At 54.1% G+C, this 25,000-nt stretch overlaps 1 protein-coding gene across 26 annotated transcripts in view; it reads left to right on the forward strand.

The window, feature by feature from the left end:
• The window catches only part of baz (par-3 family cell polarity regulator), a 334,387-nt gene that overhangs the window by 280,508 nt on the left and 28,879 nt on the right, over positions 1–25,000 (forward strand). For 24 of the 26 annotated variants that reach the window (XM_070127044.1, XM_070127040.1, XM_027356536.2 and 21 more), the window contains exon 2: positions 24,835–25,000. This exon is cut by the window's right edge and continues 352 nt beyond it. The exons of the other annotated variants lie outside the window; for them this stretch is intronic. The gene's annotated coding sequence lies outside the window, so the exon portion shown is untranslated. The remainder of the gene's footprint in view (positions 1–24,834) is intronic. 26 annotated transcript variants of the gene reach the window in all.

The raw sequence follows: 25,000 nt of genomic DNA on the forward strand, positions 1-25,000 counted from the left end.
TTTTTATTCTTCCTCCTCTTCTTTATTGCGGGAATGCGACTAAGAGGAAGGAAGGAAGGAGTAGGTAGGAGATGGGCGTCGAGGAAGGGTGAACGCCTTTTGCTGATGGGTGAGAGAGAGAGAGCTCATATTGAACACATACGCAGTATTCTCCCCCCTCTCTCTCTATCTATTTATCTATATCTATCTATATATGTATATGCATGTATGTATGTATACATACTTACATACACATATACATACATATGTATGTGTGTGTGCTTGTGAAAAGTGGAAGTATCGTCACATGCATTTTGTGCGCGTATTTGTAAGTGGGAGAGAAGGAGAGACAATGCGCCAAGGGCTACATCGCTTGACGAGGCGACCGCGCCACTGAGCGCATGTCAAGGTTACCTTCGCAAGAGCGTCGGCGCGACATTCGACGCTCGGCTGCGACGCCGAGGTTGTTGCTCGTGCGGTTCGTGTGGCTGGCGTCGTTTTCTTTCCCTCGAACGAGGCAGGGCGCACCTCCCTTGCTCTCAGGGCAGGCGAGGCGTGCCAGACTTGAAAGGGGCGTCGGGCTTCGTCCTAAGGTTTTCAGATGTGTAGCGGGACGAAAGGGCGTGGCGGGTGGAGGTGCAAGGCGGTGGGCGTGAGCGAAGGCCTCGTGGGCCGCGGGACTGGGAGGAGGGGAGTGGGCAATGCCACAGATATCGAGTAATTTGAAAGGAAGAGGATGGCCAGGTGCCACAGGGCCGGCGTTGGAGGAAATGGGGTCGGGGTGAGGGGTGAGCTTGACACATGATTGAGGGCTTTGTGTTTATGAATATGGAAGGCTCTGTAATTCGGCTCCTTATAATGCGTTGGCCTTTCTCTTCGGGCGCCTTCCAGCGGAGTCAAAGGGTTGGCTCTCTTTCACCTCCATCACTGAGGTTCCCCGAGGCCAAGTTGGCCAGGGCGACGTCGAGAGAACAAGGTACTCGAGAGCAACACCCTCATGAACGGGCGAGTGACCTTGCTCGACCTTGTGAGTGCAGGTGTACAGGCCTTGCTACGGCCGCCCCCTTCTTTCTCCTTGGAATTTCCTTTGATGTCAAAGTTTCTGGATTATGGAAGAGGTTTGCGAGTTGGCCGGCGGAGGCTGCTGCCCACTCATGGGGCGAGCTTGGAGGCGTCGCCATGAGAGCAGACGGGAACAGGCAAGCGAAGCAGGGTCAGGGGGCGGCGGGCGTAAGCTCCGGTGGTGATTAATTGCGCTCGGCGTGCCCCCGGTTCCCAGGCGAGGACGGCGAGCCCTAATGGTTCCTTTGGGAGGCTGATGGGCGCCTCGCTCCCTTTCACAATGGGCTAACGAGCGGGAGTTTTACAAAGCTCGGGTTGCCTTGGGTGGGTTGGCTCTGCTGATTACATGATGAACACTTGCTGCGTGGGAGGGAGGACCCAGGAGGACTTTCCAAGGCGCCCGGGGGATGTTGTGCCATGGGGAAGGGGGGTGAGGAGGGAAATCATAGAGAGGAGCTGGGGAGCGAGCGGGAAATTACAGAAGGGGGGAGGGGACAGGTGCGGCGCGGCGAGAGGCGGCTGAGGGTGACCGGGCCTCTCGAACAGCCTGCAGCCACGGGGAGATCCCGGCCGCCCTCCGCCTGCCCGCCCGCGTCCGCAAGGCTTTCAGAGGATCCCATCCTTGACCTCCGAGGCCGGGTCGTGGGTCACGGGGAGGGTAGGATGCAGTGCCAGGAAAAGGAACGTAGCTTGCCTTTTTAGGGAATTATTTGTGTGAGAGGCGTGGAATGGTCACGTGATCTGCGTAAAGGAGTAGCCGGACATCCGCCGCGAGGACGCGCCGCGCCCTGCAAGGCGTGAGATCAGCGCTTGCGTGAAAACGGTTGGCGCAGCCTCCCTTGGCGCTGCCACGGGGCGATGGCACGCAGCCTCTTCCGTGTTGCGGCGCAGGAAGGTTATGGGAGGCTTGTGCATGTAAGGCTTTATCGAGAGTGATTAGATGACTTTGCATGCGCATGGCGCGACGCCAGTCATGACGGAGTCATTCTGTGTGCACGAATGAATGTTGAAGTGCGTGTATATGTGCATGTGTTATGTTTGTGTGTATGCGTGCGTGCGTTTGTCTGTTTTGGTCGAGTCTCTCAGGGGTCAGGGTGAAGTATGTGGAGGCCAGGCGACGCCGGTTGCTAGCCGGCCGTTTATCGCAGGGAAGCTGAGTGTCCCTTTGGCAGGTCACGCCGGTCGCTGAGTCACCGCCGCCAGGTGTCCGTGCAGCCTCAGCACCTCGGACTCGGGCGCAGGTGGCCGTGCTTGCGTCAGCGGTCGTGGCCCAAGGCTTGTTGCTCTCCAACTGCACACTCAGCGCCAAGCTATTTCTCTCTGTCTCTCTTGCGCAGTCTGCCTGTTTTACCTGTCTGTCTGTCACGCGTCCCTGTGTCGCCGTGAATAATTCACTTCGATACCCTGATGCACAGGCCTCCACGCGCCTCGATTTGTGTTCTGAAAGTCCCTGTCACTCGCCCCGCCCTTGCGACACATATGCCCCCCCCCTCTCACTTGTAACTTTGGCCGGGTTTCACGCCTTTAAGTACTATGCACCACTTTGGTATTCAGTCTCTACCACGAGGGTGACCTTGGCCAGTATCTTCCACTCCCTCCCCTCGTCTTCGCTCCCCCATCCTTCCAGCTCCTTCATTCCTCCGACTAGGCGTTGAGTCACTTGGGGATTCGTCGTTTCTTTCTTTTGGGCTTCATCTTCGGTGTTCTTGTAGTTGGTTCTTCGCCACTTTCTTTGCTCGTGCGTGCTTCGTTTCCTTTCACCTGTCTGCCAGTGGCACCTTTCACTTTTTTCTTCCTTATATGCCTTAGCGCTCCCTCTCCTCTTCCCCAGTCCGTCTCCTCCCGCATTATCCTGCCTTCTCCTTTACCTTCACGCTTCTCCTCCACTCCCCCCTCTAACTTCAACCGCCCCCCCCAACCCGCATGCCCCTTCCCCCTTTGCCATCCTCCGGGGCTTCGGCCAGGGACTGACACGGGTAGCAGGGTAGAGGGCCTCCCGGTGACGCATGCGCATGCATCGTCGTGCCATGCGTGGATGGCGGGGCACTCTACCAGGCGCGCATTATGCAACGCCGCTTCGCTTGCTTGCGTCGGGTCTTTGCTTTTTTGGGTGATCGAGTTTTTTTGTTGTGTCGTTTTTTTATTGCCTTTTTTTCGTCGTTCAATAAAATGATTTTTTTATCGGTTTCCCTACAGCCTCGTAGGCTGATAGGATGCTATGTCCTATAAATAATGAGATGCCTTATCTTGCGGGCCGTTAGGTATCGTATCTGACATCCCCGACCTCCCGCTCGCTCCAACCCGAAGGCCTCGGCCTCCGGGCTCCGTCCCGAGAGCAGCTGACGGCGAGGCAGGGGGCAGAGGCGCCATCTGCGGCGTCGACCTTGGCCGGCGAAGAGGAAGCGGCAGATATTTCGGAGTCTTCTCTCGCGTCGACGTCTCTTGCGGGAAGCCTGGGCCGCGGTCATTGCGATTGCACGCTCGTTGCTAGGTCGTTGCAGGGCCCGTTTTGGATTTGAGAAAGTTGGGCTTTCAGTGCGTGCTTGTGTGCGAGTATGTGTTTGTATGTGTATTTGATGCATGTAAACCTGTGTGTGTGTGTGTGTGTGCGCGCGTGTGTGTGTGTGAGCGCGCGTGTGTGCGTACACGTTTGTGTTTATGTGTGTATGTACGTGCGTGGATGTGTGCGTGTTTCCGCGCCCCTTTGACTTTATTTGTCTGTCTGCCTGTCTGTCTGAGAGCGCCCGGGGTAAGTTACGCCACATCCCCGTCGGCTGAACAGCAAGCGAGCGCGTGTGCGCGTAGGGGCCTTGGGTGGCAGAGGTCACGAGAGGAACGTAAATCACGTAATTGTCTGCGTCGGATGTTCACACCGGGATCCACGCGGGGGAGCGGGGGAGGGATCGCCCGGGGCCTGCTGTTTAGTATGCGCGGGGAAGGAGAGGTGAGGGGGAGGGAGGGGGAGGGCCCGCCTTATGGAACGTCTAACAAAGGATGTATATTTTCGAGTCCTTTGTCCTTGCTTGAAGGGGAACGCTATTTGCACATCTACAGCAGAAGGGGCTTGGCTGGCGGGGCCGAGAAGGGCATTCGCTCTTGACTCTTTGTCTTCTCTCTTTGAGGTATACTGTTTTCCTTTATGTCTCTCCCTTCCTGTTCGCCCCTGCGCCTCCCATGGGCCTCCCATTCTTTTTATTCGTATGCACATTCCTATGTGAATATGCCTCCTTCTCTCCCCCTCCCATTGTCCTCCTCCCCCACCCCCTCCCGCTCAGCCCACCCATACTGGGGCATATTGCTCATTAACCCCGCCTGTACCATGACCATTCCGGACCAAATTGGCCATTAAGGCTCCGTGCCATTAGCCTCCCATTTGCTGCGCCGCGGTGCGTGCGTCGCGGCCCTCGCCGGATGCTTTGGTAGGGCCGGTGCCAGTGCCTCCTCCTGCCGTACGCTTTGGCTTCTTATCTGCCGCCGTGTTTTGTCTCTCCGTTTGTTTTGTCTGCCCGCGGACGCCTCGTTAACGCCCGGAGGAGGCGCGATTCAGGCGGCGGTGGGTGTGCTCCCGCCCCGCTCCCTCCTGCACGGATTTTTATTTTTGTCGCGTCCTTTTGGACTTTTGCTTCGTTCCCAAGATGCTAAGGTTGGTCAGGATTTTTCTTGGAAGAGGGGAAGTAGAGATTTCCTTTTTCTCTATTTTTGCTATTTTAAAGTCTTTTTACTTGAGTAGATAGGAGGGCAGGTCGCAGGTGCGCGTAGGATGACGGCGTCGGTGGTAGTGGTGATTGGTATTCTCCGGCTCCCTTGGCGAGTGTCGACACGGGAAAGGTCGGAAGTCCGGCTCGCTTAAGATTATTTCTCGCAGGCAAGCAGCAAGAGCGGCAGCGCGGTGTGTGAGCAGGCAGAGCCAAGCAACCGAGGGAGCGACGACGGGTCCCGACCAGCCGCGCCGTTCTCACCGAACCCGTTCCGTCGGAAAAGCGAAAGGCGCCGACCGGCCATATTGGGTGTTTTGTTGGCGGGCAGGCGGGTTTAGCGGCCGTGGGGGGGGGGGGGGGGGGGGTAAACAGTCTTGTTTATTAATCAGTTTGCTTTTGCTTGTTTTCTTTCTCTCTCGCTCTTCTTTTTATTGAATTGTTTTCTAATTGCACGGCTTCTTCCTTGGTCGTTCTTGATATTTTATTATATATTTTTCGATTCAACGTGGCCGTCACGATTTTGAATGCCTTGACGCGTCAATCATCTTGAAGGAGGAGGAGGGAGGAGGGCAGGAAAAGGATGAGGGGGGGGTGATGGGAGGCTAGAAGGGCGTGACCGAAGTGCGCTTATTACCCCCTCGGTGCGAAGGCGTCGTCCACGATCCCCAAAACGGCGCCTTCATTTGAATATTTCATCCAAAATTCCCCGCCGCGGCCGCCGACAAGGCGCGCAGGCGCTGTGGACGCTGTTGCTGTTACACCTCGCGTGCGCCGTCGATGCCTTCTACGGCTTTGGCTTCCTCCTCATGCTAATGCCGCGGCAACACTTTAACGCCAGGCTCGAGGTGCGCCGCGCCCCGAAAATCCTGTGCAAGGTCGTGCGGCCCCTGCACGGCCTTGGCGAGAATCACGAGCATTTTCACGCGATGCAGAATGGTTCTACATACCCAAGGAAAGTCCCACGACAGCTTTGAAGAGTCGCCGCCCGCCCCTTCCTCGAATTCGGCGAGGCAAGCGACGCAAGACGGAGCGAGCGCGAGAACGAGAAGGGAACGGCGGCTGTGAACTACCAATTAGCGGAGAGCTGTTCACTTTCATTCGCTCGTCACGCGCACGTCGCCCACATACCATACATGGGACGGATGGGGGCAGCCCTTGGGGAGGGGGCAGGGGCTCCTCTCTCGTCGGCATCCGGCCATTCACTGCTTTTCGCCAGCCGACGCACGAGGAGGGAGGGAGATCCGGAGATAAGAGATAAGCGTGTATTAGTGGACAAGGGACAAAATGGAAGTGGGTTGGGATGAGGAGGGAGAAGGGGGGCGGGGGCTGTGGCCAGCCGAGGAAAATGTACATTGTCCGGTCAGGGGTTTTATGGGTCGAATTTTTTTCTCCGTCCTTCAAAAACATTTAGATACAATGGATAACAATAGGCATGCACTGGGGAGAGAAAGGAACCGAACGAGGATTAGAATAAGAAAGAGAGGATCGAAATGAAAATGCAAGGATAGTACCGATGAAGGGAGAAAGAGAAAGGGATCGGAATGCAAACGAAAAAAGGAAAGAATGAACAAAAGAAAGGGTACAAGAGAGGAATAGGAGAAAAAGGGAAAGGAATCGAAGTGAAACACAGGACAAAAAAAGCGATATGACGGAGAGACGGGAAAAGGAACGGAGATGCAGGGCGCGTGAAAGGGCAGCGGGTCGGGAAAGCACCTTCCTCCCCCGATTGAACTTCCTGAGCCTCTGATTATGCAACGTGAGGCTGCAACTTTCACGATGACGGCGGTCCTTCCCGGGCTGCACGCGCGAGGAGGCAAGGTTGGGCTGCGGATTCTGGGCTTACCGTGACACGAAAGAGGGATTTTGGGAGGCGGTGGGGGTTTAAGGCAGAGGAAGTTGGCATAGGATTCGTTGCGTTTGTATCTATCTATCTATATATATATATATATATATATATATATATATATATATATATATATATATATATATATATATAAAATCTTTGAATGATGTTTTTTTAGTGCGTTTAGGTTTATATTTGGATTTCTGGTTCTTCGATAATTTCCAGGGTGAATTAGTTATGAAATTGTAGTCAATATTAGAGACTAGAGTATAACCGAAGCTTAGATGGCCGACGTCGAGCGAGGGCAAGATGCCTGTGCGGTCTCTGGCTGCGGGCGGGGGTGGGCGCACGGGCGGATGGTGGGCGGGGGTGGGCGGACGGGCGGATGGTGGGCGGGCATTCGGGCGGTCACTGGACGGGAGCTCGGGGTCCTTCCCCTCCTCTATCATCGGGGAGATAACAAGCTTGCTTTAAAACCTGTCGGGGTTGGCGTTGTGGCGGGGAAAGGGGGAGGGGAAGGGGGAGGGGAGGAGGGGGGAGTGATATGCGGTGGCGAGAGGGCTCTTCTGAAAGCACGGTTGGGTGATGGCGAGTTGGGGGTATGCCTGTGGCTTCGTGTTTTTCTATTATTATTATTATATTTTTATTATTTTTTGCTAGTTCTCAACCTTTATTGGCGTTTCTGTCGTGATTTATTAAAAATGTACATACTGGTTTGTATCAAGATTCCAGTTTACATTCCGATAAGACAAACCCTTTCAGAGCGGTGCAGATATATTCGTTCTCTCCCTCTCTCTCTCATATATATATATATATATATATATATATATATATATATATATATATATATATATACATATATATATATACATATATATATACATATATACATATATACATATATATACATTTTTATACATTTATATATATATATATATATATATATATATATATATACATATACATATACATATATATACATATATATATACATATATATATATATATATATATATATATATATATATATATATATATATATATATATATATATATATAATGTGTGTCTGTGTTTATGTACGTGTGCGTGTGTATTGATTTTACAACGCGCCCGTGACGAGATAAAGAGAGGGCGGGGAGGGGGTGGAGGGGAGGAGGGGGGCAGACCTGACCGCCCGGCGACCTGACATGCAGCATCTGGCGCCCTGACGCACACCAGATGGCTCGTTCCTAATGACCCACCTAGCTTAATCGTCTGCCTTATTTCTGCTTGGAAGTTGTGTGTGTGTGGGGGGGGGGGGGGGTGCCTGTCGTTTGCGTACGTGCGTGTGTGGACCTGCTACATGGTCTGCCTTGTTTACGCGCGTGCTTATTTGTGCTCTGGAAGTGCCTGTGGTTATCCCATACCCTTCCTCATCCTCGTCCTCCTCTTCTTCCTATTCTCCCTCTTCCTCTTCTTTCTCCTCCTCCTCCTTTACCTCCTCCCCCATCCACCACCTCCCCCTACCCCCTCCTCCTGTCGCCGGCTGCTACACTTTTACCAGGCGAGGTTATTCATTATGTAAATACCAGTTGTGTGTTATTTCTCCCCGGGCAACACCCAGTGCGAGTGTCTCTTATTTGGTAATCGACAGACTCCGGAGCCGACTCTCCGTGTTGTTCGACGCGTGTGTGTTTTACTTAATGAACGGAAAGGCCTTTTGACGGGGAGATAGGCGGAGAACGACCATGTCCAAAATCATACGAGCAATTAATGGAGCTTGAGTGGAGGTCGAGGTTGTTCTCGAGGCTGCCGGATCGAATCGAGGTTTGGAGTTTTGATCAGTAGGCTAGACGAAATCCCCCTTTTTTTGGAAGTTTGCCTTGAATGGCAGCCGTCAGTCTTTGGTTATTTAAGTAGGCCTAAAACTTCGCCTTCAGAAGGGGGTGCGGGGGTGAGATGTACAGTATGTTTTGAAGCATCAAAAATTATTTGAAAAAAAATGGAAAATTTAAATTTGCCGTCACTGGTTTTCGTCTGCTTCATCTCTCTTTCATACTTTTGACCAGTCGATTAAAGAGAGAGAGAGAGAGAGAGAGAGAGAGAGAGAGAGAGAGAGAGAGAGAGAGAGAGAGAGAGAGAGAGAGAGAGAGAGAGAGAGAGAGAGAGAGAGAGAGAGAGAGGCAGGCGGGGAAAGGGAGGTGTTTCTCCACCTTAATTGGGGATATTCGTCTTGGCCGAAGACCTTGATATAACCTCCGCGCCGGCCGCAGGTGCTTTGGCTGCCTTGGAAGACGCTGGACGAGTTCCTCCCCCTCCCCTTTCCCCTCCCATCCCCCTCCCCTTCCCCTTGTGCACCTTGAAACTAACCCTTGTCATGTTTTTGTAGTTGGGGTAAAGGGAGAAGCGAAGAGATGGCAGAGGAGGTACGTAATGCCTTGTGGCCGAGTGGTAACGGCGGCAGAGGCTGTGTAGTTGTAGCTGTGGTCGTACTCAGTACGGCCACATCCGTAAATAGAAGACAGTATTAGAGGCAGTGCTAATGCCTCAAGCCTCGAAACACAAAAACATGCTTTATATTTGAGTGGGACAACGCACAAGCGACTGGGAATGGAAAAAGATAGTTATTTACTTGTGCGTTGGGATCTCCTCCGCCACTCGTTCCTGAATAACTTTGTTTGGAATTGCGTCTGCGTGTGTACGTTGGTCTCTTCCACTCACGATCGTACTGCAACGTTGCGTGTTTGTGACTTTTGTGTTGGGGGGGAGGGGAGGAGGAGGATGCTCAAGTATCACGTGATGCCGAGTGGCCGCCCTACTCGTCTGTCGGAGAAGCAGCGACGGAGGAGGTGGAGCGGGGGAGGGCGAGGGTCCGTGATGAGGGAGAGTAAAATGCCCTTTTTGTGTGGTGATGTTTCAGGTATTCTGTTACTTGCCGGTTTGGCGCATGTGATTGAGTCCGCGGCTTGGCTTGTTTCGCCGGTGCCCCCCCCCCCTTTTCTGTTCCTCGCGCTCCCGTCCCGCTGATTGCTCTCGTGAATCGCATCGCTTCTCTTGGCCTTGCTCGTCCCTCCTGTTTTTGCCTTTTATTATTCTCACTTGTTCGTGTCTCTTCCTCTTCCCTCCATTTCCTCCTCCGCCTTCCCCTCTTCCTTCTCTTTCCCCGCCTTTACCTTCCCTTCCTCCTGCTCCTCTACTTCCTCCTCTTGCTCCCCCACCTCCTCCTCTTCTTCTTCTCCCCATTTTCTCCTTTTACACATTTTCTTCCTCTGTTAGTTCCTCCTCCTCCTCCTCCCTCCCGCGACAACGTACCGAAACGCCTTGACTGAGAAGTCCCTCTTCGCGTAGTTCGATTTCTCGCATTGTTCGCACAACAGTTGTTATCTCATTGTTCTTTTGTTGTTCTGGACGTGACAACATAGATATCGGGTTGTCATGTTCTCAAATATATAGAATTATAAATCTCATTCACGGTCTACCACGCCTCCACTTTCATTCCTGTTGCCTCTTCTCTTTACCTAATTCATTTCTCTTTATTCCCCCGTCCTCGTCTCCCCCTTTACTACCAGTTCTTCTTCACCTGCTTTGCTTTCTCTTACCTTCCTCCTCCTCCTGCTGCTTCTTTCTCATGTTCTTCCTCTTCCACCTCATCGTCCTCTCCCTCCCCTCTCCCCCCGCCCTCCCTCCCCTCTCTTCCCCTCCCCGCCGTTTCCCCCGCGGGTGAGAGGAGCCTCTGTCCTAAGCGGAAATTACGTCACGGCATCAGATAATGGCCAGTGTTTCCTGCTTCACCTGGCAGCCGCCGCGCGAAATACATGTCGCTTCCATTGTCATTATTTGCATGCCATTCGCAACCGCACCAAGCCTTTTAAAGCATACGAAGGAATTTGGATGCGAGCAACGTATGCTCAGGCATTACGCATTTACTGACACATGCCTCCGAGCGCGTGTAGTGTTTGTAGCGTCCATACCGTTGGAATGCGGCCGTTATATCAACCGAGTGGGCGGAGCTTCCTCAGTTGCAGAGTTGATGCTGCAACCGAGACCGGGTCGCCGAGGTCGAGTCTTCGCGGCTAAATGCGGGATAGCGTGATGGGGTCGTGGCGGAGGGCCCGGGTGAAGGGGATTTTTCATTCCTTGTGGATGAATGGGTGGAGCGATGGGCTTTCTGGGGATTTTTTTCATTTTTTGATTTGGTGTGATTTGGGAAGAAGGAATATTAATTGTTTTTTTTATTTTGTTTTTACGTAGCTATATTCCTCACAGTCTCCTCCCTCCCTCGTCCCACCATCCCCTCTCCGACATGTATTTTTCCCCCAACACCGTCTTCCTCTGCTCTGTTTAGTGATAACCAAGAATCCAAGTTTTTCGTCGGCATGACCTTTGACCCAGGGTCGACCCCTTGTTTCCTACCCGGCGCTCTAGTTAACGTGGATTGGAGGGGGCGGGGCTCATTGCAGGTGCTCATTGCAGGGCGCTCATTATCGATAAGTAGTACGTGCTCATTTAAGGGGTTTATAGGGAGCTGTATCTAGGTCTCCTGGTGCAGCACGACCCGCATGCGCTTGCTCACTCACTTCTGATTTTTCCTTTTATCTCTCACATTATCTATTATCTATTATCGCCTCTCTCTCTCTTTATCTATTGTCCCCCATTCTCTCTCTGTCTCTCTCTCTCTCTCTCGCTTTCCTTTCTATCTATTGATCTGTCTACATTTCTCTTTCTCACAGACGAGACCAATCAATCTAGCGAGACACGAATTTTCTCCCCCTCCCCTCCCCCTCCCCCTCTCACCCCCACCCATATCTTTTACCTTCTTCCATTTCCATCTCTCTCGCTCCACAAGATCCTGACGGAGCCTCTTGTGATTTATGCGAGAAGCGGCCGGTACCAAGGGCAGCGGGAGAGAGATAGGCCTATGCTGAGGCCTGGTGAAGTGTGTCTGTTAGGCTGTACAAAGACGAGTTCGTGGGGAGGAGGGGGGAGAGGGGGGAGAGGTCCTTCATGGGTGTCCCCTCCCCCTGTCATTCAAGAAGAGGCAGCCTGAAGTCTTAATATTCGGGGCTTCATGAATTTCGGCGTGTTCGGGGGGCGCCGCCGGGCCTCTCGACGAGCGGGGGTGGGGTGGGGGGTGACAAGGGGCGTTTGTTTGTTTTGCTGCTTGCTTTGCTTGGCTTGCTGTTGTTTACGAGATGATTTTGGTTTTGGTTGGGTTGCGTTCCGGGAGGAGGTGGTATCAGTTTGTTTATTTATTTATTTATTTATTTTTGATACGATGTCCGCTTTTATGATCTTATGATGTTCTAATAATTGTTATTCGAATTTGTCTATCTAAGTGTTGACTTATTCATTAATTCGCTTTCCATTGATTTATTATTTATTTGTCTTCACCACGTTTTCGTACCGTTGGATTGTGGAAGCGGCGAATCTTCCATGCATTTTTACGCCCTTGACGAAGATTAGGTTCTGATCGTCGACTGGGATTGGAGCGCGGCGGGGGCGGGGCGGGGCGGGTGACAGCGGATTCGTCAGCCTCGAGAGATTGGCGGATCGCAAAAGGTGATTGGAAAAGCGCGCATTTACAACGAGGCCGGCCGGGGATTGGAGTAGGGGAGGGAGTGGTGGGGTGGGATGGGCCAGGGGGTGAAGGATTGGCTTATTACCTCCGCGATTGGTCCCCTCGAGTGATTGGGTAGCGAGCGGTTCGTGGATCCGTTGTTGGAGGGCCTCGGCTGCAGTTTGGAAGGCCTTGCGTTGCTTTTGTCTTATTTTATTTTTATGTTCTTCCGTTCTTCGTCTTTTGTCTGTTTCTTACTTTCTATGTACAGGTATTTTACCGCCTAAGATAGGAGGATGCTAATGATTAGAGAAGAAAAAGAAGAAGAGAGAGAAAGAGAGAAAGAGAGAATGGGAAATGGCTTGCGTGGCCTAACCTGGTCTCGCGTGGACAAGGAATGCAGTTATCTTCGCGACACCGTTATTGCCCCATCCCTCTCCGCCCTCTCGCTGCTCGCCTCCCTCTCCCCCGCCCTCTCCTCCTCCTTCTCCCTCTCCCCCGCCCTCTCCTCCTCCTTCTCCCTCTCCCCCGCGCTGTCCTCCTCCTTCTCCCTCTCCCCCGCCCTCTCCTCCTCCTTCTCCTCTCCCCCGCCCTCTCCTCCTCCTTCTCCCTCTCCCCCGCCCTCTCCTCCTCCTTCTCCCTCTCCCCCCCCCTCTCCCCCTCCCTCTCCCTCTCCTCCTCCTTCTCCCTCTCCCCCCCCCTCCCCTCCTTCTCCGTCTCCTCCTCCTTCTCCCTCTCCCCCGCCCTCTCCTCCTCCTTCTCCCTCTCCCCCGCCCTCTCCTCCTCCTTCTCCCTCTCCCCCCGCCCCTCCTCCTCCTTCTCCCTCCCCTGCCCTCCTCGCTGCTCGCCTCCCCTCTCCTGCCCGCCCCTCCTCCTCCCTTCTCCCTCTCCCCCGCCCTCTCCTCCTCCTTCTCCCTCTCCCCCTGCCCTCTCCTCCTCCTTCCTCCTCTCCTCCCCGCCCTTCTCGCTGCTCGCCTCCCTCTCCCCCCCGCCCCCTTCTCCTCCTCCTTCCTCCCTCTCCCCCCTGCCCTCTCTCTCCTCCCTCCTTCTCCCTCTCCCCCTGCCTCTCTCCTCCTCCCTTTCTCCCTCTCCTCCCCTCCCTCGTCTCTCTCCCGCTGCCCTCGCCTCCCTCCTTCACTCTTCCCCGCCCTCTCTGCTGCTCGCCTCCTCTCTCCCCCGCCCTCTCCTCCTCCTTTCTCCCTCTCCTCCCCTGCCCTCTCCTCCTCCTTTTCTCCCTCCCCCTGCCCTCTCCTTCCCTCCTCCTTCTCCTCTCCCTCCTCCTTCTCCTCCCCCGCCCTCTCGCTGCTCGCCTCCTCTCCCCCTGCCCTCTCCTCCTCCTTCTCTCCTCTTCTCCCTCTCCCCCGCCCTCTCCTCCTCCTCCTTTTCTCCCTCTCCACCGTCCCCTCTCTCTCCTCCTTCTCCCTCTCCCCCGCCCCCTCCCTCTCTTCGGCCCTCTCCTCCTCCATCTCCCTCTCCCCCGCCCCCTACCTTCTCCTCCTCTATCTCCCTCATTCTCTCCCGTTTTCATCACCTATTTTGTCCACTTCTTTCTCCTTTTCCTCGTCCTCTTCATCTTCCTGAACTTTCTAGGTTTTCCTCTTTTAACGTCGTCATCGTCATTAGTAATCATTGGTATCATCATTGTCATCATCTTCATCATACACATTGAATGATTAATGTCGCCCCTTCTCTTTCCCTTTTTTCTTCCTCTCCATCCTCTCCCACCCTTCACTTTCCCTTCCTCCCTCCTCCATCTCTCTCTCCCTCTTCTCCCTCTCTTTCCCCTTTCCCCTCTCTCTCCCCCTTCTCCCTCTCACTCGCGCGTCTACCTGTCCCCAGCACGAAGGGCCTCGCATTTCGCTTTCCATTGGTGGCCGGGCGAGCAGTGGCCAGCGGTCAGCTGTTCGGGCACGGGCGGGCTGCAGCTGGTCGTGGGGGGGGGGGGGTGAAGGTAGCAGGTCAGGAGGGCAGGGCCGGACACCCCTTTTTAGTTTGTTATTTTTAGTTTATTGATGTTATGCTTCAGTTTTGTTTTGAAACATTATGATCGATGTATATATATTTTTTCCTTCCCCCTTTTTTACTGGACGGGTTTTGATTTTTATTTTCATTTTGCGACGCTTATTTTTTGTTTTATTCTGCCTTTATTAGTTATTGCAGGCGGCAATTTCGCTTTTTTGCATTATTTTGCGTTAGAACCTTGAATAACTTCTGACCTTTTTTTTTTTATTCCTGAGCTGAAAACGGCTCGGTTTTACACGTAGCCGAACGTGGTGTGGTTAGCGAGAGCAAGTCATTCTACTAATGTGAGAACCAGTCATTGGAACTTGAAGAGGAGAGAATTTATAGATGAGAGAGAGAGAGAGAGAGAGAGAGAGAGAGAGAGAGAGAGAGAGAGAGAGAGAGAGAGAGAGAGAGAGAGAGAGAGAGAGAGAGAGAGAGAGAGGGGGGGGGGGAGGAGAGAGAGAGGAGAGAGAGAGAGGGGGGAGGGGAGAGAGGGGAGGAAGAGAGAGAGAGAGAGAGGGGGGATAGGGGGAGGAGAGAGAGAGAGAGAGAGAGAGAGAGAGAGAGAGAGAGAGAGAGAGAGAGAGAGAGAGAGAGAGAGAGAGAGAGAGAGAGAGAGAGAGAGAGAGAGAGAGAATTTTATGTGCAATTCAGCCCACTGTTGCGCTGACTCGAGGCTGTTTTTGTGCTTACGCCGCGCTAAAGCTAACGGGTTTTTATCCCCTTCATCGCATGGCATTTGCTCCTGCCTTTGTTTTGCACGACTCCGATAACTCCTTCGGAAGCGCCACTCGGGAGGCGAATCGCGGGCGCCGCGGCGTCGGTCCGTCTTGCTCCTCCTCGCCGGAAGTTGCTTGGCGGCGGCGACGTTGTGCACATAGGCCTATGCAGCGCTTCCTTCGCGGCCGCCTGTCGGAGGAGGGGTGGGCACGACAGGGCATGGGTGAACCGGGCAGAGAGGAGGAGGAGGAGGACCTGCACGACCGGTTCTCTGACGCGGCCACGGCGGAGTGTGCGCCGGTGCGGGTAACGGTTAGGAAGCTGCGTTGGCAGAGCTCACGCGCGCGCTCTCGCCTCGTAGTGAGCTCACCTTGTAGCTTCTGAACAGACTTGTCGTGGGCGCGTAGGTGGCGACTGAGTTGGTGCTTGAGGAGCATGGCATGCGTGTGGGAGGGGGTGGGGGTATGTATAAGAAGGGGAGTGGGGTATGGGGGGGGAGCTAATTGGGTTACTGGCGAGGAAGTCGCAGGAGTCAAGTAACGGTCATCGGGGAGCATCGAGGTTTTTGTCGTAGATGTGTCGAGGCGAACTGCACGCCCGAGAGGAGGGGGCGAAGGGGGAGGGGGGGGCAGAGGAGGCCACGACGTTTTGTTATGTTGTTGTGTTGTTGGTGATTTATTGGAGCCGCAACACGGCCTCTCCCGCCGCCAGCGATGGTCAGCGCGGGCTTTTTGTAGCGGTGGTCATATCTGGGCCTTTTTGATGTAAATGACCCAAACGAGCGGTTCCCGGCGGCGGCGGAGGCGCAGGTACACGCCGGCGGCCTCGTTGTCACCTGGTGCCGGTGCCTCAGGGAAGGGGCGGCCAGGGACTCGGGCCGTGCCTGCTGGCCGTGCCTGCTGCCCAAGTGAAGTTTGAGTGATTTATCAGTTTCCGTCCTTGGCCGGTCCGTCAGGATGCGAGAGAGGCCTTGAGGGATTAGCCGTCTCTCTGCCGGAGACCGAGGGCCATCCCGGGGCAGGAGGACTAGAATGCCCAGCTGACGTCGAAAAAATCCGAATGGTCAGCCCTCCATTGTCACATTGCATTGTTGATCCACCGGACTCTCGGCTGGACATTGCCGATCAGCGCAAGACGGGGCTAACCATCATCGAGCCTTAAGCCCGAAAATCTGGGCATCTTGATCATCGAAATGACCTCTACCGCCCAGAGTAGACCTCTGCATCGCGGGAAACGGGGCAAGGAGGCATTATTAATAGCTCTGTAATACTGTGCGCGAATACAAAGGTGAGGCCCCGGACCCACGGCGGCCCAGTGTCAATCACAGGTACCTCCCCCTCCGCCCCTCCCCTCCTGATCCCTCCTCTTTTCTTCCCCTCCCCCTTTCTTCCCATCCTCGTGCAATGTTCTTAGGCCTGGCCGCTGCTGCAACACTGACCAGAGCGAACAATGGGGAGGCTGGGTAATCCGTGCGGTGGTCAGAGAGAGAGAGAGAGAGAGAGAGAGAGAGAGAGAGAGAGAGAGAGAGAGAGAGAGAGAGAGAGAGAGAGAGAGAGAGAGAGAGAGAGAGGGGGGGGGGGGGGGGAGCGCAGAGAGAGAGAATATATGAGTTCGTCTTTAGGTACGAGTGGTGTGTACGTGTAGAGAAGAACAACGAGAGAAACAAGGCAGAGTAGGAAGGCGCGGAGAAAGGAGGGAGGAGAGAAAAGAGCAGATAGGCGGAAAGAGAGAGGAGGCGTGAATAAGAGGAGGCTACTTTTCCCTCCTCGAATTGCAACATTGATGGCTATTGACAAAATTGCAGACTTTGTTAAGGGGAAAAAATTAAACGAGGGAGAGGAAGAATGCCATAGGTTTGTGTGCACACCTGGCTGCTCGAAGGGTTGGGGTCGTTAGGCCTAAGCGGATTGCAGCGGCCCTTCTCCCGGCGATGCTTCAGCGGATTCAAAGTCCCGTTCTCTGCTATTGCTATTTTTTCATCAGCATTGGAGTTATCATCGTCGCCACTGCCTGTTACATAATTCTAATCAGTAGGCCTAGTTTTATTGTAGTGCTTCTCATGTGACCATCAGCACGTGTCATTCTGCACTGCGAAATAACGATTGTGGTACGTAGGTATGCAAGGAGGGGGGGGTGCGCCTGGCGGGGATGGATCCCCTGCCAAGCCGCGGACGTGCCTCGGACTCTACGCTTGCGGTTAAGAGACGACACGCCGTCCGCCGGCTCCGATTTCTCAGTCATTTATTTGACGTCGATCGATCCCCCCCCCCTCCCCCTTCTCCCACTTCGAGGATTGCGAAATATTGACGGCGGTGACGTCATCGCGTAATGGGATGATACGCGAGAGAGGGAAAAGGTGGACAAAGGAGGGGGGATGAAAGGGGGCGAGGGAAAGGGTGAGAGGAAAGGGAAGAGTGAGTGAGAGTGCGAGGAGCTGCGTCGGGAATCGAGGGTAATAATGCCCGCGATGTCCGGCGGTGACCAGCGCGACGCTCGATTCTCCTTTTTCCCTCTCCCCTCTCTCTCTTTTTTTCTTACCGTTTTCCCTTTTTCCGCGCTGCAGTCGTGGGGTTGGCGGAAGGGTCGGCGTGAGTTGATGTGAACCACTTTGGTGTAATTTTACATTCGGGGGATTTTCAAAAAGTCGGAAATCCTTTGTTGGGCAACTTTAATTTAAACGTTAACCGACGGGCAATTTTGCGTAAAAAATTGTCTCCTTTCTTTCGGTTATTCCCTTACCTCCCCCCCCCCCTTTGAGTCGTCTATTCGCAAGTAAAAGGGTGAATCGGCGGCGTCTGCGCGATGACAGTTATTCACGCGTCCGAGTTATTATCGTGTGAAAATGAATGAAAGTCAGCTCGGCCGGCAGCCCCGGGAGAGGAAGGAAGGAGGGCGTGATTGCTGGGCAGGGGGCGGGGGCAGGACGGAGGGAGGGGAGAAGAGGAAGAGGAGGAGCAGGGGAGGGCGTGGATGTTGTAGTCATGGACAGGATGTTGGCACAGGAGCTTCCGCGTCTTTGTACTGTCATCTTGCCCACCACCTAGCTCCCCTGCCCTGAGGGCATGTACTGCCCTCTAGTACCTCCTATTCTTGCCTTCCCCCACTTCCCTCTTTTCCTCCCTTCTCCTTCCATCATTCACCCATCTCTCTCCCTTCCTCCCGCTCTCCTACCTTTCTTCCCCACTTCCTCTTCTCTTTCCTTCCACATTTAGCCCCCTCACCCATCTTCCACTCCTCTCTCCCCCTCACCCCCCCCCCCCCCCCTAGCTTCACGAGTCTTGCTGTCATGCTTGTTTTGCAAGGGTCGTTGCTGAGAAGCGGAGGTCGTGTTGACAATTAGCGAATAAAAAGCCGTTTTCTCCTGTTATGTCTCATACTGCATTATCTTCACCTCCGTTCAGCTGTCTCTTATAGACGCTTCGTTTTTTCCTCTATTTCTTTTTCTTTCTCTCTCTCTCTCTCGTTCTTTCCGCTGCTGTTACAGGATTTTAGAAAGTTCTGCCGGCTGGGTGTCTCGTCTAGCTTAGTTTCCTCTGCTTGCTTTTCACTTTCTGACCTCTTCCTCGGTTCTTCTACCCCCTCCTCCTCCTCCTAATCCTCCCCCTCATCCTCCTCATCTCCTTCCATACCTGCATGGATTTAATGCACTGCCCTGCTGGTCCCTGGAGGCGCTGTGCCGAGGCCAGCCGTGGAAGGGACGCCGATCGGAGAGGCTGGAGGTCGTGCAAAGTCCCGCCGCGGCGAATTCCAGGCGATTTAGGAAAACTCGAGCAGCAGTGCGGCGGCGGCGGCCGAGGAGCCCCGGGAGGGTAAATTCCCCGCCGAGAAGGGAGGAGAGACCGAGGTTCTCCTCCTCCCTCGCAGACGCCATAGCATCGACATCTCTCCCAGTGATTATCTCCGAGTCGTTAGGCGTGATCAAGGTTTAAGGGAGATTAATTGGTCGTTGGGGGGCTGGTGGAGAGGGGGTGGTCGTTAATGCTGGTGAAATCGTTCCGGCGTCGAGCAAAGAGAAACGGAGGCGGCGAGTGCTGTGCCTCCGCCCGGCTCAGACGCTTGGAAATGTCACGTCGTGTTTGCGGGCGCGGGGGAGGCCGGGCGAACGCGCGGCCGGACCTGCGGGGGTTGGATTCTCCTGCGTCGCTCTGCGCCGACGCTGCCCCGGTTGTGTTGGCATTTCTATTTCGATCGTTTTGGGCAAAATCTTAATCACTCTTTATCACCCCATTTTCTTTCCACCCTTCTTCGCTATCCCACGCCTTCTCATATGCTGCTTACTCTCTTTTTTAGCTCTCTCTCTATTTCACTCCCTTGTGCAATAATCGCCATTGCAGCCATTGCCGTCACACACTCCAGCCATTATCATTAACAGTGAGAGCATGAGACTAAGCAGCTGTCGTCATTTCTTCACCCCCTCCCCACCCTCTTCCCCCTATTTCTCCCCCCCCCTCCCCCCCCTATTTCTCCCCCCCCTCCCCACCCTCTTTCCCCCTATTTCTCACCCCCCCCCCCTCCCCACCCCTCTTCCCCCTATTTCTCCCCCCCTCCCCACCCTCTTCCCCCTATTTTCTCCCCCCCCCTCCCCACCCCTCTTCCCCCCTATTTCTCCCCCCCTCCCCACCCTCTTCCCCCTATTTCTCCCCCCCCTCCCCACCCTCTTCCCCCTATTTCTCCCCCCCCCTCCCCACCCTCTTCCCCCTATTTCTCCCCCCCCTCCCCACCCTCTCCCCCTATTTCTCCCCCCCCTCCCCACCCTCTTCCCCCTATTTCTCCCCCCCCCTCCCCACCCCTCTTCCCCCTATTTCTCCCCCCCTCCCCACCCTCTTCCCCCTATTTCTCCCCCCCCTCCCCACCCCTCTTCCCCCCTTATTTCTCTCCCCCCCCTCCCCACCCTCTTCCCCCTATTCCCCCCCCCCCCCCCTCCTCGTGCAGCCTCGGGCAACGGGGCGTGCGAGCCGTGAGGTGTCCATGTGTTATTGTGTTCTTGGGAGAGGGCAGCCATGTGACCCCCTGTTCTCCCTTCGCTGTGTTCACGTGTGTTGTGTCTTCATCTGTACTCTCGTTTTGTATGATCTACCTTCTTCCTCCCCTCCTCCCCCCCTCTCTCCTCCTCTCCCCTCCCCTCCCCCCTCTCCCCTCCTTCTCCCTCTCTCCTCCCTCCTCTAATCCCTCTCTCCTCCTCCTCCCCCCCTCCTCCCTCTCTCCTCCTCTCCTCCTCTCCCCCCTCCTCCTTCTCTACCACCCCTCCTCTCCCCCCCCCTCCCCACGTGTTTTCTGGTCGACCTCCGTCATGCAAATAATCGCCTGTCTCGACCCGCTGATCAGCCCCCGACGACGTGTTCGGTGTGAGCTCCATTCGTGCGAACTTGTGTGAGCTCCATTCGTGCGAACTTGTGTGAGCTGAGGCTAGTCATCGCCTTCCTCTTCCTCCTCCTTCCTCCTTGTCTTGTCGCCTGTTGTCTCTTTCCTTGTTCTCCTCTTCCATCCGTCTCTCTCTATATATTTGTCTATTTATATAAGTGCATTTATTTACTTCTTTATATCGGAGTTTTCCCTTGTACCACAATTCTTTCAAGTCGAGCGAGTATCCTCTCATATTCCCTACGGAAAAAGAACAAATGAAGCCACAACGTAAAGAAATCTAAGGATGATGATAACACCGAGCTGAGAATCTCGAAGGAGCGTGGGCGGGAGAGGAAGTCCTTAAAGAGGATTCCTGGAGGCGTGAATGGGTCCGTCCTTGAAGCGAGGATCGCGGGGTCTCTCGTATTTATTTATTTCTCCACCTTGAGTCCTTCTTTTTATCTTTGGCGGAGGGGGGGAGGGGGGAGGGAGCGTTTAGTCTCTGTTTTTCGCTCCGGTGCGCGTCGGGAATGTCACGTTAGCGGGTGGGGCGGGGGAGGGGAGGGGGGAGGGGATGAAGACGGTAAGTGTGTGTGTGATGAGTGAGCATTTTGAGGGCACGGTTTCAATTATTTTTTTTTTTTGGGGGGGGGAGACATTTAATTTCGAGTGGGAACTGGGTAACTGAGAGCGAGATGTGACGTGCGCATTTAACTTGCATCTCTGAGTGTGAGAGAGTTCGTGACGAAAGCAATGATGAGAGAACACGCGGATACGCACACACACGCAATCAAACAAACACGCAAACACACTTACATCTGTTACATGCCCATGGGCTCGTCGAAAAATTGTTCCGGCGGCAGATAATCGATGGAGGCGACAACAGATCCGCGGCCGCCGGGAGAGGCCACAATGGCCGTCGCCGCCGCCCCCTTTGACGCGGGATTGGTCGCGGTGGCGCCCTCCGAGGGACCCTTTATTCTCGGCGCCCGGGCTCGGTCGTGGCCGGAGAGGGGAGGGGGAAGGGGGGAGAGTCACAGCTGCATCCCTCTCCCTCTTGTGACCTTAGATTTGACCCTTGACCTCGCTTTTCCGTCTTACCATTAGTCTTTCTCTCCCCTTTTGTCTTTCGTTTTACCTTACATCTCTCTCACTCCCAGGAAGCTCCCTTCCTGCAGAGCGGATAAAAACCCTTCGCGAAAGACACGGCCGTCGGGCGTTTGACCTAAAGCAACCTAGTGGCCGCCGGGGGCGCCTCCGTCGGCAGCGGGCGTCCGTATTCTGGCCGCGGCCGCCGTCCGTCTCGCGGCGGTCACGTGCGGGAGATCTTAATGCGTGGACGGCACGTGACGTGTTTACAGCGCTAATCTCGGCGCAGAGAGAAAAGAATAACCAAAAAACTCGTAGTTTAAAAAGCACGGCCGTGGATTCGTCGAGCGCGAGTCTAATGCAGCGTGAAATATCCCAGTCATGGCTCCAGTGCGAACCGCCGCCGAAATGGACGTGGCTCAATTTTATAATGCGTTATTTTTCGTGTTTTTTTTTTCGGGAGGAGTGGAGGGGCGGTGAATGACGCGAATGTTGTTTTTTCGCAAGAAACATCGCTTAGTGTGAGGGAATTCGTGAATGAGGTCTATTATTTAGCTGTGGTTAGTGTGTGTGGATAGGGGATGGGCGTGTGGGGACGGGGTATAGATGTGTGTTTGTGTGTATGTATGTATTTCTGTATGTGTATGTATGTGTCCAAGTGCACTTTTGCGTGTGCTTTTTATTGACCGCATTCTTGCCTTGCTCCAAGCTATGCCGTGGTGTCAGTGAGAGGATGTTAGAATACTCATGGGAATTCAGACTCATACTCCCGTTCATTCATTCATTCGTCTGTTTATTCAATCTCTCTCTCTCTCTCTCTCTCTCTCTCTCTCTCTCTCTCTCTCTCTCTCTCTCTCTCTCTCTCTCTCTTTCTCTCTCTCTCTCTCTCTCACACACACACACACACACACACACACACACACACACACACACACTGTATATATATATATATATATATATATATATATATATATATATATATATATATATATATATATATCAATATGCGTATGATAACTATTTACTCTTTCTCTTCTCCTCCCTCCCTCCCTTCCTCTCTTTCTCTCTGTTTCTTCTCTCCTCCATCGCATCTCCCCCATTAGCAGTACCTTCCGCTCGCCATATGTGTTCTCACGAATGTTATGAGGTAATGATATTCACGCGCCTTCCCTGGTGGCTCTCCGGTGCTGCTAACGGTCCAGTGTCATGACCAGAATAACAAAGCGTAGGGGCTGATGCAACGTCCGCTGCGCTCGCCCACTCTGCGCGCGCGTTGGTCGCTGCAAGCTCTTGGTGGCCGAGGAAGGACGCGTTCGTGCGCCCGGGAGAGGGTACCTGTCGCTCTGCATTAAAGCCCCTGCACGGTTTCTTTCTCGTTCTCTTTTTCTTTCCTTCTTTCATTCTCTCTCTCTCTCTCTCTCTCTCTCTCTCTCTCTCTCTCTCTCTCTCTCTCTCTCTCTCTCTCTCTCTCTCTCTCTCTCTCTCTCTCTCTTCTCTTTCTCTTTCTCTTTCTCTTTCTCTCTCTCTCTCTCTCTCTTTCTCTTTCTCTTTCTCTTTCTCTTCTCTCTCTCTCTCTCTCTCTCTCTCTCTCTCTCTCTCTCTCTCTCTCTCTCTCTCTCTTTATTGAAACCAATCCCATGAGATGAATTTCCTCCTTTCCTCCCTCTCCTTCTCAAACTCCTTCCGTCTCCCCCCCTCCCTCTCCCTCTCCCATCCCCTCTCCCGTTCCCACTCCCTCCCCTTCTCACTTTTCCTCTCCCTTTCCCTGCCTTCCCCCCGCCGTGCAGAGAGCGGGCGGCGAGAGCGCCCTCGTGAGCGGGCCCCCTGAGCCAAGTGATGTGTCGCGGGCTGATCTCCGCCATCGTCGTCTTCCGCAGATGGGCGGGAAGGAGGAGGGTGGATGCGTTACTTGCGGGAGTCGAGGGCGGGGGCAAGCGTTTCAGGAAGTGGGGAGGGGGGTAGAAAGGCCCCTCGTGTGTGTGTGTTTGTGTGTTTGCATGGGGCAGCGATCGTGTTGACGTTTGTTCTTGATCAGGCATTCTCTCCCGGTTGTCCGTTGTGGCGAGGGTCCTTTTATCCCTCTTCTCTAGTTCTCTGTTTGTCGATCGATCCATTTCTCTTCCTCTCTTACTGTCGCTCATGCATGACCGCTGTAATGAGTGAAGCATGAGGCGAGCGTTACCGTGTCACGCTCCTGGCGCCAGTCACGCCCGCTACAAGGACAGTGTGGAGGCGGGGGCGGGGATTAGGGTAGGGGGCTATGACGTCACATCCCCCTCTCCTCGTCGTCGTCACATCTGGGCGCGGGTTACATGTGCACCCTAAGGCCGCACGCGATGGTACTTCGGTATCTGTGGTTGTGTTTTTGTTTGTATTTTTAAGTATTCGTGTTACTCTTGAAAATTATGCACACGGGTAACTTCAGCCATCACTGATCATGCATAATCGGAAATCAGCGAGTGCATCTCTTCTAAGCTCCCTCTTTCAAGTCCAGTCATGCAGAAGCTTACCCTTTGGGGCTGTGAGGATGGCCTTGTGTGGCGCCCAGCTTTATCTTAGTTTCTTGAGATGAGGAAAATTCACCCTCTCCTCTTTCCCTTCCCCCCTCCTCCTTCTCCCTGTCATCATCATCATTATTATTTTCCCTCCGGGCTCTGAAACAAGGCGTAGATCCGTCGGGCGAGTGTGGGTGTGGCGCCGTCTCGATTCGGGGCGGGACGGGGAGAAATGATGTGATGTAAATTGCGGTCATGGAAAGAAAATATAGCTCGAATTCACTGTGGCTTCTGGGCTTGCAGTTTATTTATATATGGATTTAATATCATAATTGTCATTGCAAAGGCGAAAGCTGGGGCTGTCAGCAGGCCATTCTAGAAGGGAAAGGCTTGCCGTCGCCTCTGCCAAGGTCGCTGCGGCACCGCACTCTTATCAGATAGCATTGTCCGCGGCGCTGCAGGTATGCCAGGCGGGCGTCACAAGGACCCTTGGGAGACGCCGGGCATTGTGTCGCGCCCACAGCCTTGCGCCGCATCCCGGGGGAAATGCGGAGCCAAGGAGCAGGGGAGGGAACTGTGCTGTCTTGCTTTGGTGACTAGATGCTGATGGGTGGCATGTGAGGGGGGGGGGCTTGGGTACATGAGGGCATGGTGGGACTTCTTAAGTCATCGCTTGGAAACGGTGGCTTCCGTTCGTCTGCCAGTGGCTTAGCAATCTCCTGGCCACGTTAGTATCTCATATTTTTACGCCCAGGTGATCACAAAGATTGTTGTGACGCTCTAAACGATCGAAGCGCATGTTAGCCTGCTTTTAGAGGTTGGGGGTTGATGGGGGGGGGGGGGCAAACGAGCGACAGAGTTCTAGGGGGTAGTGGCTGGGGGAGGCAACGAGCGACCCCGTTGTTTGCGGAGGTGAACGGACTGGGTGCTCGCCTCAGCCCTCGGCCGACGCCAAACGAGCGCAGAAGAGTCCTCGTTAGCGGACGTCGCGAACGAGGGCAGATGAGGGCGAGTGCGTTTCGCGAGGGGAAGGTGCGAGTGTTCTAACCCAGCGACCATTACAGGTAAACATGACAGGAAGCCCGAGCAGGTAGCGTGACCAGGACACTCAGGGGCTAGGCGTTGGCCTTTCAAGACGCTCTCGACAGGTTGAACCGCCTCAACTGTCTCGTTGACGCGTCGCCACGCTGAACGCGAAGAAATTGTTACTGATACTGAAAAAAAATCTAC

This window comes from Penaeus vannamei, chromosome 11 (assembly GCF_042767895.1).
Source record: "Penaeus vannamei isolate JL-2024 chromosome 11, ASM4276789v1, whole genome shotgun sequence".
NCBI lineage: Eukaryota > Metazoa > Arthropoda > Malacostraca > Decapoda > Penaeidae > Penaeus > Penaeus vannamei.